General features: G+C 51.1%; 1 long non-coding RNA gene across 1 annotated transcript; it reads left to right on the top strand.

Moving 5' to 3' along the window:
- Nucleotides 1–7182: 7182 nt before the first annotated feature.
- On the top strand, nt 7183–10850 carry LOC123575868. Its single transcript, XR_006701044.1, has 2 exons — nt 7183–8709; nt 10717–10850. It is a non-coding gene; the product is annotated as an uncharacterized LOC123575868 (long non-coding RNA).
- Nucleotides 10851–14088: the final 3238 nt, after the last annotated feature.

Genomic DNA, 14088 nt, shown 5'->3' with positions numbered 1-14088 from the left:
CTGATGCGGCGGTTATGGAATCCTAAGCATCACAGAGCAGAGCAGATCATCTATAACCAACTACAGTACACGGATACCATAGTAGCAACAACTGATGAAAGATAACAAAGCTTGCTTCCTCCAAAGTGTGGGCACTGTGACCTTCTACAGTCACGCGTGCACAGCAGGACCTTTGCAAGTCACCACATGTCACATGGATGACAGGATCCAGGATACAAGGCAGAGTAAAAGTATTCTAGTCACACAGAAATTCTGGTTCACAAATTCCAAATTCAGTCATCCTTAATGATTCACTTAATAAGTTACCGGTAAGAAGCGATGAGTTCTCCACAAATGACAGTTGAGGGATTGGGTGGCACTCACTCAGACGAGCAGAAGTCAGGACTCACACGTTTGGAGAGCGGTTTGCATCCATCAGAGAATTCTGGCATCCCACTGGTGGCCTTCCAGCCCACTTTGAAAATGGCTATATTAGAATTACTGTGCTGCCGAAGTCATAAAGATTTTGGACTCTGTTGGAAAAGACCACTCATCCAAAGCATGTTTTTTCCCAGTAGGAAGTTAAGTCTTCGAATGAGGAAGGTCCTTCTGATGTATCAGCTTTGGCATCTAGGACAGCTTTTCCAGAAAGAACTTGCTATATGAGCCGGCTGCAAACACGAGGAAAATCTTTTTACAAGAGGGTTATAAGAGCTGATAAGTATCGAGTAGCTCCGCCCCTTCCTTCCACTGAACCACAGCTAAGCTTTCCATGGCAAAGATGGTGGGGTTTTTGAGACAATGGTTTTGGACTCCTTTGCTTCACTATGCTCTGGTCCCCTTGACCCTCCTGTACTAGAATCTTCCCAGCATCTGCCCTGTTGGTCCTGTCTCTCAAGTCTAACTCTACACTCGTCCTTTGGGCTTGGGGACCCTCTTGGGCTTCTCCAGCTTTGACCATCGCATGCTATCATTTGCCACTGAAGTCCCACTGCCCACATCTGTGCGTTACAGATAACCTTTCATCTGACCCCTCTTCACTTCCCTTCCAGCTCCAGTGAACGAAAGGCGAGGTGGGATGAACTAAAATGAAATCGTCAAGGCTCTTGAATCCAAACTCCTCTGCTTCTCGGCCTGCTGTAATCAACCATTGGGTACGCTTAGGGACAAACCCATGGTCAGCCATGTGGTATGGATCTGGGCTTTCTAGGAACTGAGAATATGCACGCATTAGGGTTGACAATCAGCTGGTTAAACACCGAATCATTTTCCTGTCACTGGTGTAACCATTGTCCCACTGCCCCGACCACCTAGACTCCTTTCCTGGAACTCCCTGGACCTTCCTCTAATCCTGAAACTTCAGGGGCGCTGTCTGGCCAACAGGGGGTGGATGTGGGGGGTCAGACCTTGGCTGGGTACCCTAGGCAACAACCATTCTGACTGGTCGAAACCTGAGCCATATTAGTTGCTGTAGATCTTTTTTTTTTTTTTTTTTTAATTTTTTTTTTTAACGTTTATTTATTTTTGGGACAGAGAGAGACAGAGCATGAACGGGGGAGGGGCAGAGAGAGAGGGAGACACAGAATCGGAAACAGGCTCCAGGCTCTGAGCCATCAGCCCAGAGCCCGACGCGGGGCTCGAACTCACGGACCGCGAGATCGTGACCTGGCTGAAGTTGGACGCTTAACCGACTGCGCCACCCAGGCGCCCCTAGTTGCTGTAGATCTTAAATATCAACCCTGTGCAAGTGAGCCCCGGGCAGGATTTGATATTTAAAAATGGAGAAGAAAAAACGGTCGCAAAGTGACTGCTGTGTAGGGTTCTCCCAGCCAGCAGCCTCTTCTTTTTAAGGCTGCCCCAGAGACGGGAGGGTTTGTTTGTAACAAGCAGATGACTTAGTAAATATTGCTTTTGCCAAAACTCCAGTGGTCCCCGAATGTTAGGTGCTAATAAAGCCCGTGTTATTATTAGGCACGTGGTCTATGTAGGTCATCACCAAGCACTGGCATGACGGAGAGCAAGGAAAAGCAAAGGAAACGAGCTAAGCCTGGATGGAAGGTGGGCGGTGTACGGTGACCCCTTCTCCGAGCGGGAAACGTGCCTGAAATCTCCGTTGTCTTCCGAAGGCCTTGGTCCCCTCGCCCGAAACATGAGGGTCGTATGAACACCCCCCTTCACCAGTGTCTTGGGGGTGTAGACGAGAAACAGGCCTCTTCAGCAGAGAGTGAGGAAACATACCAGAGAAGAGCATTGGGAGATCCAGCCCCGTCCTGTGGCTGGAGACCCGCAGCCACTGCCTCGTCAGTGTAGCGTTTGGCTTTTGCTGTACTCAGTGGCCCCTGAGAGGGAGTGTGGCCGTGAGAGCAAGCCGGAAAGAGCTGCGCGAGCCCGAACTCCCAACTGAAGGAAACGGCAGATGTGTGCGTCCGATTCTGCTTGGACGCAGATAGGCTTTTGTCAGATGCTCACAGGAAGATGACTGTGTCAAACTCTCAACCGCTTGGACAAAGTTCAGGATTGTTCTTCAGGGAGACCTCTTCCTGAGCAATAAGGAACACACGCGTTTCCTGAGCATCCTGTTGGGCGGTGACGCGCCCTTCCTTCCCAAGGTGCTCTGAGCCGGAAGGATGTCCGTGCGGGCAAGAGAGGTGGCCGGGTGGTGTGGGGGAGGGCGGTGGGGCCGGGGGAGGGCCGTGGGATTGGGGGAGGGCAGTGAGGCCGGGCGTGTCCGGGAATATTGCTGGATCCTGGACTGAGTAGAATGCTCAGGGCATCCGAGGGCAGAAGGACGAGGCAGGGCAGGAGGAGGCAGTCTATCTCCCCGTGCCGACAACAGCTCTGGAGGAGGTTTCCAGACTGGGGCATCTCATCTGAAGCTGGCTGAGAAACATTCAGGAGAAAGATCAGGAAGAGCTGACCTCAGGCCAAGCTGCAAGGAGGGGGCAGGGTGGCGGAGTTTATAGGACAGTGGAGCCCGAAGTGAACCCTGAGCATGCTCCTTTTTTTTCTTTTGATTGAGTACAGTTGAGACATAATGTTACATCAGTTTCAGGTGCGAACATCGCGATTTGACAAGTTTATACACGATGCTGTGTTGGCCACAAGCGTAGCTACCGTTACACCCCTATTACAGCATCATTGACTATGTTCCTTACGTTCTGCTGTTTCATCCCGCGACTTCCTCCTTCCATCCCCGGAAGCCTGTGTCTCCCTTTCCCCTTCACCTTTTACCCAATTGCTCCTGCCCCCATCAGTAGTTCGTTCTCTGTGTTTATAGGTCTGACTCTGCTCCTTGTTTATTCGGGTTTTTTTAGATTCCATTTATAAGTGACATTGTATGGTATTTGTCTCAGTCTGACCTATTTCAATTAGCATAATACCCTCTGGGTCCATCCGTGTCTCAAATGGCACTGTCTCGTCCTTTTCTATGGCTGCATAATATTCCAGTGTGTGTGTGTGTGTGTGTGTGTGTGTGTGTGTGTGTGTGTTTACCACACTTTCCTTGCCCATTTGTCTATTGATAAACACCAGAATTGCTACCATGCCTCGGCTCTCGTAAATAATGCTGCAGTAAACATACGGGTGCGTGAATCTTTTCAAGTTAGTGTTTCCCTGGGTAAGCAACCAGTACTGGCATTACTAGATCATAGGGTGGTTCTTGTTTTTAACTTCCTGAGGAACCTCCATACTGTTCTCCACAGTGGCTGCACCAGTGTGCCTTCCCACCAACAGTGCATGGCCATTCCTTTTTCTCCGTATCCTCACGGAAACTCGTTTCGTTTTTTTTTTTTTTTAATTTTTTTTTTCAACGTTTATTTATTTTTGGGACAGGGAGAGACAGAGCATGAACGGGGGAGGGGCAGAGAGAGAGGGAGACACAGAATCGGAAACAGGCTCCAGGCTCTGAGCCATCAGCCCGGAGCCCGACGCGGGGCTCGAACCCACGGACCGCGAGATCGTGACCTGGCTGAAGTCGGACGCCTAACCGACTGCGCCACCCAGGCGCCCCTCCTTTTTTTTTTTTTTAAAGAAAAACAAAAACTCAGCTAATGTGTGCTTTTCTTGATTTATAGAACACGGGAGGTGGACCCACACTTTTAGTTTTATTTGCGATTAAATAAGCACGTGTAGCCCTTACTAGTGCCAGGCACTCTTCCAGGGTTCAGCCCCCAGGACAGTCAGAGGTACTCTGATTACTCCCATTTTGCAATGGAGAAACCAAAGCACGGAAGGGCTAACTGGCTTGTCCAAGGTCAGAACAGCCAGGATTGGACCCAAGGCAACCTGGCTTCCAAGTCCGTGCTCTTGATCCTTGACTTGATTTTTTTTTTAAGTGGACTTTATTTTTTAGAACAGTTTTAGATTTGCAGAAAAATTAAGATAGTACGGAAGGTTCCACGACCTTCCTTACCCTGTTTCTAGTATTTATAAACATCTTACATTAGCATGGCACATTTGTTATAGTTAACTCCTATTAATACATTATCAACGAAAGTCCATAGTTTACTTGGATTTCCTTAGCTTTCACCTAATGTCTTCTTCTGATCCAGGGTCCCGTCCAGGACTGTATCATGTCTAATCCTCAGGCTTCCTTAGGATCCCCCTGGGCTGTCGCTGTTTCTCAGACTTCCTTGTTTTTGACGACTTTGATGATTCTGAGGAGCGCCGGTCAGGTGTTTGGGGAGGTATCTGATGATTTTTCTCACAATGAGACTGGGACTCAACCCTTGACTTTTGATAGTGACGGCGAGTTCTGGCAAAGCAGGTATAAACGCGCCAGGGACATCCATGTTGGTCCTGCCGTTATTGGGCAGAATTCCACGCGAGGCCTTTTTCTCTTACACGTCTCCGTTTCTTTTCAGAAGGCAAAGGATACCCCTTTTTTGTAGTTGTGCCAAAGTCGTCTGGTTCCAGTGAAAAGAAATCATCCTAACCCAGGCTCCCTGCTGGTGAGAGGCCCTTGGTCGATGCTAGGCCCCGTATTTCAGGGTCCCAGATTGCATTCGTTTCCCTCAGCCCTCCTGCCTGGCCTTGTTTGTCACCATTAAGGCTGGGGGGCCCCGAAGCCCGAGTCTCGGCATGGCCGGCTGCCTCCCGGCTCCTACCGCCGGGCTCTGTCCCTTGCAACGGTCCCTCTCTGCTGTCTCTGTGGAGGCATCTCCCCAGCCCTGCACATGCACTTCTGCAGAAGCCGCCCCTCCTCCCGGCCTTCCCCAGGTGCCGTCCTGGCGGGTGGACCACCTCCCAGGCGAGAGACCACACCGCTAGGTGGATCCTTACAGGCCAGCCTGGGGACACACCCATTCGATCTTCCCAGGGAGAACCCCAATCATGGAGATGTTTACACGCCAGAGAAGTGCTTGAGACGTGGTCTTGAGATGATAAAAATACACACAACCTTTCAAAACCATGGCAACACAAGAGGCAGGAATGCTGCCAATTAAAAAGCATGTAAAATATGGCTACAGGCAGCAGGTTTGGAAACAGAGTAGATTAGGAAAACAGCTGCATGGAATGGAGTCCTGCCTTCGTTCTCCCCCCTACCGTGACCCAGGGGAGAGCCCCACCGAGCTCCAAGCCGAGCCCCCTGTACACATCAGCCGGGAGTGAGGAAGGGAAGGGGTGCGGCTCAGGAATTTCCCAGCCATCTCCAACCGGTGCAGCCCCCCCCCCCCGCTTCCAATCTCTCCCCTCCCCCAGTCCAGGTGGTCAGGTAGCCAACAGCTTCCTCGCTCACGTCCTTCCCCACCCTCCTCGTCCAGGGTTGGGTCCCTGTCCTCCATTCTCCACCTTTCGCTGCATCCACACCCTCTGCGTGTGACTTTGCAGATCCTCCGACAATTTTCGAAGAGGAACACGTCTACTGCCCTGCGACTCTGGGCTTGACCCGGGAATATTAGCAGATGTGACGCACGTAGTGGTTTGAGATGCGCTTGTGCGACGGGGTGTGACCTCTTGTGCCTCTGCCATCGCCGTGAGAAGAACGTGCCCCAGCTAGCTCGCTGGTCCCCGGAGGAAGAGAGACATGTGGCCCAGACCCGGACCCAAACTGCAGCCTGGAGCCCAAGCCAGCTGATCCCAGCCGACGTCAGCCAAACCGTGCTGCTCCACGGGGTCTGAGTAGAGGCTCAGCGGTATGTGGCCAAGGCTTGCAGCCGTCCGGTCCCAGCAGTAGCTTATGGACACACGAGTCCACCCTCCAGCCCCTCTTGGAAACATACGCAAGAGGAAGGTGTCCGGGAAGAGGCGGCCTCGCGGGAATCCTTGTCCCAGGAGACGATTCCTTCCTCGTGTGAGTCTCAATAGTGATGTCATAGTCTCCATGACTCACCTCTCCCAGGAGGCTTGAGTGTGTTAGTAATAACACTCATTAGTGTTCACCTGGGGTTTTATAAGCAGGAGGTGAGTGACTTGCAACCGTCTTCTGAGGTTTGGGAAAGGCCAGGATTATGACGTCCATTTTGCCAAGAGGAAATAAAAAACAGACGAGGTGGGTCACTCACCAGGACTGGACCAGGAGGCAGCTGTCCGGAGGAAGCAAGAGAGGAGTTCCTTACACCCGGGGGGAAGTCATATGTGTGCGTTTTAATTTTTATAAACTTTTCATATAAAAGGGATGCATGCCAGTTGTAGAAACATAGGAAAATGCAGAAAGCGTAAAAAAAAAAAAAAAAAAAAAAGTTCCAGGGGCGCCTGGAACTCAGTCGGTTAAGCGTCCGACTTCAGCTCAGGTCATGATCTCGCGGTTTGTGGGTTCGAGCCCCGCGTGGGGCTCTGTGCCGGCGGCTGGGAGCCTGGAGCCTGTTTCAGATTCTGTGTCTCCGTCTCTCTCTGCCCCTCCCCCCACTTGCGCTCCGTCTTTCTCTCTCAAAAATAAATAAACATACACAAATTTAAAAAGGAAAAACAGAGAGAAAAAGGAGCCCCTGGTCAGCAACCTGGGGCCTGGGGCTGCGGGCGGTGCCCTGACCCTTCCAGGCTCCCTCAGGCTCTGCAGACAATTCTGTTCTCAGGGAGAAAGCAGGGGTGTGGGCTGGAGCTTTCCATCTGACTGCATCTTGACTTGACTCAGCCACCGGACTGGTTGAACTGGGTTAACCCTGGCCGCACGCCCCGCACTCCCTCGTTCCTCTTCCTCCGGGTCGGGCTGAGACCTCCTCCCTCCTTCCTTCCGCCTCTCTCGCCCCAACCCAGAGTGCTCCGTGGTTGGTTGGGGTCCTGACATCACCTATCCCTGTGCCGTGAAGGTTTCGGGTCTTGTTCTCATTTGACTTTACGCTGAGAGCCGAGTCTCCGCCAGAGCAGGATATATATTTTAAAAAAATAAAAATAAAAAATAAAAACCCATCTGCCCAGCTCTCCTTTAAAGCAGTCGTTCTCAAACTGCTCAATACCAGAAGGGTCAGGAGCGCTTGTCGAAACACAGAATGCTGAGCTCCACTCCAGAGGTCCTGACTCGGCATTTCTAACGAATTCCCACCTGGTGTTGATGCTGCTGGTCCGGGGACCACACTTGAAGGACTGCTAGTCTCAATGTTTTAAGCTGGCTCCTGGATACGGTGACCTCCTCCCAAGTCCGAGGAGCTGGCTCTTTGGCCCGGCTGTGCCACGGCCCGGCTCCGTCCGCCCACACGCCAGGACTGCTCCGTCTCTGCTTTGCGGTCCGCGTAGGCACACGGGGACATTGCGGCCCGTGTCAAAAGGCCACGAGGCCCTGAAAGTTACCGTAGCAGAACCGGAAACCTTACCAGGGTCCCTGCTAGCTTTTAGGAGAAGCACTTGAAGCTTCAGGGAAGAGAAGTTTACATCCTGGGAAAACCCCGGCTCCAGCAGCCAAACTTTGAACAGGAGGCAGCGGCCGGGTGTCTCCCCCACGCCCTTCCAAAGGCCACGGGACTCCCGGCCGTCATCTGTGAGGGGCTCCGTGTACTTTCCACACTGCCTGGTCTGTGCCTCAGCCCACAATCTCTTTCTTTCTTGAGCCTTACAGGAGAAGGTGAGAAGGGCTAAGATATGCGTTCCCTGTCACAATTAAAATAAAGTCCAAACTCCTGACCATGGCCTGCCTGGCGCTCAGACCTCCTCTCCCTGCTCTCCAGCTCGTCAGCTCCACTCTGACGCTCTGGCCTCCCTGCTGTCCCTCCAACACCAATCTTTTTCCGTCCCGAATCTCTGCGTTCCCGCTGTCTGCTAAGCCAAGGATCCAGATGGGACACGAGACTGGTGGTTCGGGCGGTCCCTCTCCAGAGAGAGCTTCCTGTTCCCCCTCCATAAGGCAGCCCCACTTCCCACCCATTCCTTCTGTCCCTATCTTCAGAGGACTTGTCACCATCCGACACCATCTCCAGGATGGAAGTTCCACGAAGGCCACAACCTCGTCTGCCTTTCCCAGCCGTGTCCCCAGCACCTGGACCGTGCCTGGCACATCATACGGGTTCAATAAAGATTTATGGAATGAATCTGTGGCCTCTGCCAGATATACTATGAGAGGCCAGGTCTAGAATCCTTAAGCGACATACCCCAGACCTTGATTCGAAAGTCCAGAGTCTGGCTCTGGGTTTACTGCTTCACAGCTCGTTCAGATGGGAAAAACCGGGGTCACAGATGTCACCGCTACTGTCACTCTGGACAAAGCCCTCCACTTGTGTTGCCCTGACCTGCCTCACCCACCAAATGGCTGGATAACATCGGTGTCGCCTGCCCCCAAGACTGTGTCAAGGCTCAGATGAGGTAATGGCTGGGAAAGTGCTCTGCCAGGGAAAAGGCGTTGACAGCTTTGAGGGTTGGGGCTGGTTACACTTCTCTGTGCCTTTAAAATCTGCACACGGCATTTAATTTTACACGAGCTTTTCATTCTGGTAGTTTTAAAATAATAAAGCATCGTTGAACTTCTTCATAAGCATAAGGTAAGCCCATTCCAGACTAAAAACAAAATCTAAGGAGTTACATTTGAAAAAGAAATTCTGGAATCTGAGCCCCTGCTAAGAGACTCTTACTTTGGTCGTTTCTCTGCCTCTGTTTTGCTACCCATGCACGCACGTGCCCGCCGTCTCCCCAAGGCAGCTGGGCTTTCTGCTTGGCACTAAGGAAATTCAGTGTAAGTTAAAGAACAGTTTGGGGTCTACGTCCCTAATCCCAGCAACAGGTGAGGATGTTAAGTGATGTTGGTTGACTTCAGATAAATGGCTGGATTGGAGAGATCTGAACCCCCCATGTGGCTGAGATGCAGTCTCCCCTGGTCACGTGGGCTTCCAGCTCTCACCTGGTCGGGGAACTGAAGGAGTAAAGTCCTCCTGGAGAAGCCCCTGGGGGTAGGGTTGCCAGTAAACTCTCACAAGTAAAAATAGAAGATGCCCAGTTGCATCTAAATTTCAGGTAAGTGACAAATCAGGTTGTACTATGAGCATACCCCATGAGATGTCTGGGACATACTTATGCCAAAAGAAGTATTCCACTCTTTATCTGAAGTGTGGTTCCAGCGTATGCCTTCTCTTTTATCTGGCAAGCTACCCTCAAGGGCCTGTTCTGATCTTCAAGTCCTCAGCCCTAAGAATGGAGGGGCACGGAGACCGTACTTTTCCTAACCCACTTTACCCTACGCATGAGAAATGCTTTGCTATCAGTCTCCACTCCGATTCCGTTTCCTCCCTTCCCAGGGCTGGCCCGTTGGTCAAGGGCAATGAGCGAATGTAACCTTAGGTAACCCGTCTGCCTGGGCTGTTGCTAAAATGCCGCCCACGCAGCCACCGTCCTTGGAATCAGCAGGGCACTTCCCAAAGCGTGGATGCCAGAAAAATGCTCAGGTCCTAAGACGAACCAGGACAGGAATGTTTTATAGATGTTGGGAGCATTTGATTCTTAGATAAAGGGCCTGGGAGACCCGGAACACTTCCCTGAATGCAGAGCAAAACTCCTGTGTCAGCCTATTCATCTTGGTATTACTAAACACTACCTTTATCACTAATAATACCTCACACCCATATTGTGCTTTTCATCCAGAGATCTCCACGTACAGTATTAGCATTGAGCAGCTCAGCCCGATGACCTGCGGATTATGTAATTATACAGAGAGCTTCCTCGAGGTAGAAGGGTTGGCCCTTCCTAGAACAGACCTGGGTGGCAACTGGGAATAGTTGGGTCCAAACAAACCCGAGCTGGGTGACAGACGTTTCAGTACGTGTCCGCCCCCCCCCCCCCCCCCCGTCAACACACACCCTGTTACACTGTTGGCTTCTCAAGTACAAGATTGGTACTGTCTTCTTGTTTTTAATCTCCAGCATTTAGCACAATGGCTGGAATACAGCAAGCGCTCAGTAAATGTTTGCTGAGTCAATGGATGAGTGGTGAGCAAACATGTTAACCTGGAAATAAGCTCGGCCTTTCTTCCTCTGCTTCTCTTGCACATGGGGTGTGAAGCAGTGGCTGTCAGCCCTATGTTGATATGTCCTCAGATCATTTGCTATTTCTGGGCACACGGGCTCTCCTGGTGCTTCCACTCCAGGCTTACCCGCATCTGCGCGTCAGAGGACACCCCCAGGCTACTGGAACAGCTTTGGGTCTGCCCCGTATGTCCCACTCCTGCAGCCCTTAACCACAGATGGAGGCGTATAGGCTACCAACTCTCCAACTGTCTCATCTCTGATGGAGACATGTAAGTGTGACCCATACTGTGCCAACAGTACCCTCCTAGGGACTTGGCTTGACGTCTAGTCTTGTTTGTTCTTCTACCCTTCCCAGGCCTGTTTCTGCACCCTGAGTACCTGTAAAACACCGGGAACACTTCCTAATGAGTCACTTTCACTGGAATATTCCGTCACGATCTGCTTCTGGGGAACCTAGCTTAAAACCGGAACATGTCGATTTCTTGACCGCGGCTCGTTTTCCCTGTCATTCCGACTCTTTTTCCTGGGTCAGGAAAGACTCTTTAATAGAATACAGCCACAGATACAGCAACAAGCACTCTTCCCATTGGATGAGAAGCAATGGAAGACAAGGAGCCATCAGGGCTTTACATCTGTTGGGGCAGAATGTAGAATTTTGGCTTTGAATTTTCTTGAGAAAAGACAGGGCAACAAGGTAAGCTTCTAACTCTTGTGCCCATAAGTGTGTGGCCCTACTTACAGGCTCCCCACTCGGGGGCTCTCTTCAGATAAACCTCTGCAGGAGCCAGAGTGGAGACCAGTGGTCCCTGAACGACTGGCACACACAGGCTGGACCACATCACCTCCCCCATTTAGAGCAAGGGGACCTTGTAGCAAAGTGGTGGGGGTGGGTGGGTTGGCTGAGTCCACGTGATGAGTGAGTGGCCATGTGTCCTCAAAAAGACTTTTAAAGAGTCAGTTCTCCATTCCCTGGGGCTTTCTCATCCCAAGACTTCCCATCTTTGGAGATCAAGTTCAGATGTCGGGGGTGGGGAGGCATCCCTCTTTCCATCCAAGGGTTTCAGGCAGAACAAAATGGAATGGCATTTAATAACTTCCCTCACTGCACTATAAAGACAATGGCAGGGTTAGGTGTTCCTGAGCTCTCTGGGATTTTATTAGTTTGGTGTACTTCAAAGGGCTCTGGTGGTGCTGCCATAACCTACTTCGGAGGAAAACATTTATTATTAACATTGGTTTAACACTTAACTTTCTAGGGTATTTGTGGATGGCACAGTCATACATCTGCCTTTTTATAGTGCTTCACAGCAGAGCACAAGACCTCTGGCTGACACCTCATACATCATCAAAATTAAGACCTCTAGGCAAACAGGGTAAAGTAGGGCGGGGTGGGATGGGACAGCAACTTGGGATGACTCAAATGGTTTCCCAGTTAACTTTCCTTTAGAAAGAGACTGTTTCCATTAAGGAGCAAATTATTCTTAACTTTAAGACACCCTTGTTTCCTTGGCAACCCACGACAACTTGAAAGGAAGGGTCCACCGTGGCCCTACAGCCAAGTGATGCCTCCTACCTGGCTGGCGGCTGGTGGAGATGAACCCAGACGTGGGGTCAGCCAGCCAGGGGTCAACCCCCCACCTCCTTGGCATTCGACCCCCTGGCTCTCCTGTGCTAAGGCCAGAAGAAATCTGGAAAGCAGCAGGTCAGGATGACAGCAAGCTCTCCATCTTTTATAAACATAAACTGTATCCTCATCATGTCAGAATCCTTGCTGGAGACTCAGAAAATGATGGCAGAAAACTATCAACAAAAGAAGAGAACGACTCATTTCTTTTTTACTGACTCCCCTTCTTGGTCCAGCACTGGCTGACGTTTGGTCATTGCTTTGGCCTGTCTATAAAAACACAAGGGACCATAATTGTATGGTTTCATATGCTCTCACGCCCACGAGCCTTTCTCACTCAAATTAGCCAAATGGGGCAAGCAAGGAGTGAGGTATTTTCGGGGGTTCTTTAGTAGGGATCATGTTGGCCCAACTTGACGTGGGTCATAAACTCTACTTTGTACAAAGGATCCTGATCTTTATTTTGAGAGGAACAACAATTATAGTCCCTAAGACCTGAGACCAACAGCATTTTTGAGGAGGGAAAAGAAAAGAACCGTGAAGACGAAGATGTGCTGAGAAGTGGGCAAGGACCCCCAAATGGCCGTTTGGGGGAACTCTCGCCTGAGGAGACATGAGACCTTGCGTCTTTCCCACTGACGAAGCGCCTGCTGTTTGCTCTGAGCTGTCAAGAATCGACCGTCTGCCCTATGGAACGTGACGCCAGTCCATCTGCTGGGGGCCTTGTCTTCTTTTGTCAATGGTGTGACATCAGCAGCGCCACTTGGCATTTGCACCGCGCATCGAATCCGTGCCTGTTGGTTTCCAAACATTGTGTCCAGAGAGAACTGGAGCGTTTTACAGCCCAAACAAGGAATCAGGGGACGGGAGAGGACTCTGCCCCACGGGGGCGCTGCTCCATACGAGCGTCCAAAAGGCACTGTGCGACAGAAGACGGGAAGAGCGGAGAAAGCCTTCGGCGTTCTGGAAAGAGCAAAAACACCAGCGTGGGGAAGCGCGGCTGCTCTGTCGGGATGACGAAAGCAATTGCATTAAGTCACAGCTTCCCTGCTGTGTTCTTTCTTCAAGTCTGGATGTCCGATTGGTACTGGTCAGTACCCCCAGTTGTGGCACACTTGTTCTTAACTCCTGAACGATGGGACACAGTCTGCAGGAATATGTATTAATACAAACTGTGTATTTAATGCACATGACACAGAATTCTTTGTGGTGTCGGATCCGGGGTTTTCATGCCGTGAGAGGGAAGACACAGCTACATTTGACATCGCTCTTGTTTGGATGGCTAATCAGAGAGCACACACTACTCTAGAGGAAAGGTAACTCGTTTTGTTGGCCAAAAAATGGCTGAACAGGGGTGCAGGCACCTGAGAGGCTCAGTCCGTCAAGTGTCCAACTTCGGCTCAGGTCATGATCTTGTGGTTCATGGGTTTGAGCCCTGCATGGGGCTCTGTGCTGATGGCTCAGAGCCTGGAGCCTGCTTCGGATTCTGTGTCTCCCTCTCTCTGTGCCCCTCTCCCACTCACAGTCTGTCAGTCTGTCTCTCTCTCTCAAAAATAAATAATAAAAAAAATGGCTGAACGGGACTAGACTGTTCAGTGACTGATAAACCAATTAGGGCCTATCTATGTAAGGCCACTGGGCAACTCTTCAACCTCTTCATCTTCCAGGACCTTGCGCAAAGTGCTTATCGGATTTTTCACTTCCTTCCTGTGCGCCCCACCCCAAGCCCTCCACTCCCTTCCCTTCCTCCGTTCCTTGCCCTCTCCTGTGTACGAAAGCACCAACAGGGAGTTATCACAGCCCTCCGTCCTGGCTGGCTCTCCTCCTTCCTCCCTGCTGATATAGGCAGGCCAGTGTTGTGGATGCAAAAGGTGACCAGATGAACCTGCTCAGCGATGCCTTCCTGCTTTCCTGGCAGCAGGTGGGGAATGCTTCTGAGTCACATTGAGAAAGAGGAGATGTGGGGGTGGCAAAGGGACACAGTTTCTAAAAACATAGCCTGGAGGTACAGCTGGGTCGTGTGTGTGTGTGTGTGTGTGTGTGTGTGTGTGTACCATTTACTAAGGGACAAGAGAAACCAAGCCAGGGTTTCACTGGCTGGGT

Source organism: Leopardus geoffroyi, chromosome C2 (assembly GCF_018350155.1).
Source record: "Leopardus geoffroyi isolate Oge1 chromosome C2, O.geoffroyi_Oge1_pat1.0, whole genome shotgun sequence".
NCBI classification, from domain to species: Eukaryota; Metazoa; Chordata; class Mammalia; order Carnivora; family Felidae; genus Leopardus; species Leopardus geoffroyi.
The sequence above is the reverse complement of the archived record's forward strand: the minus strand, read 5'-3'. Positions and strand labels throughout refer to the sequence as shown.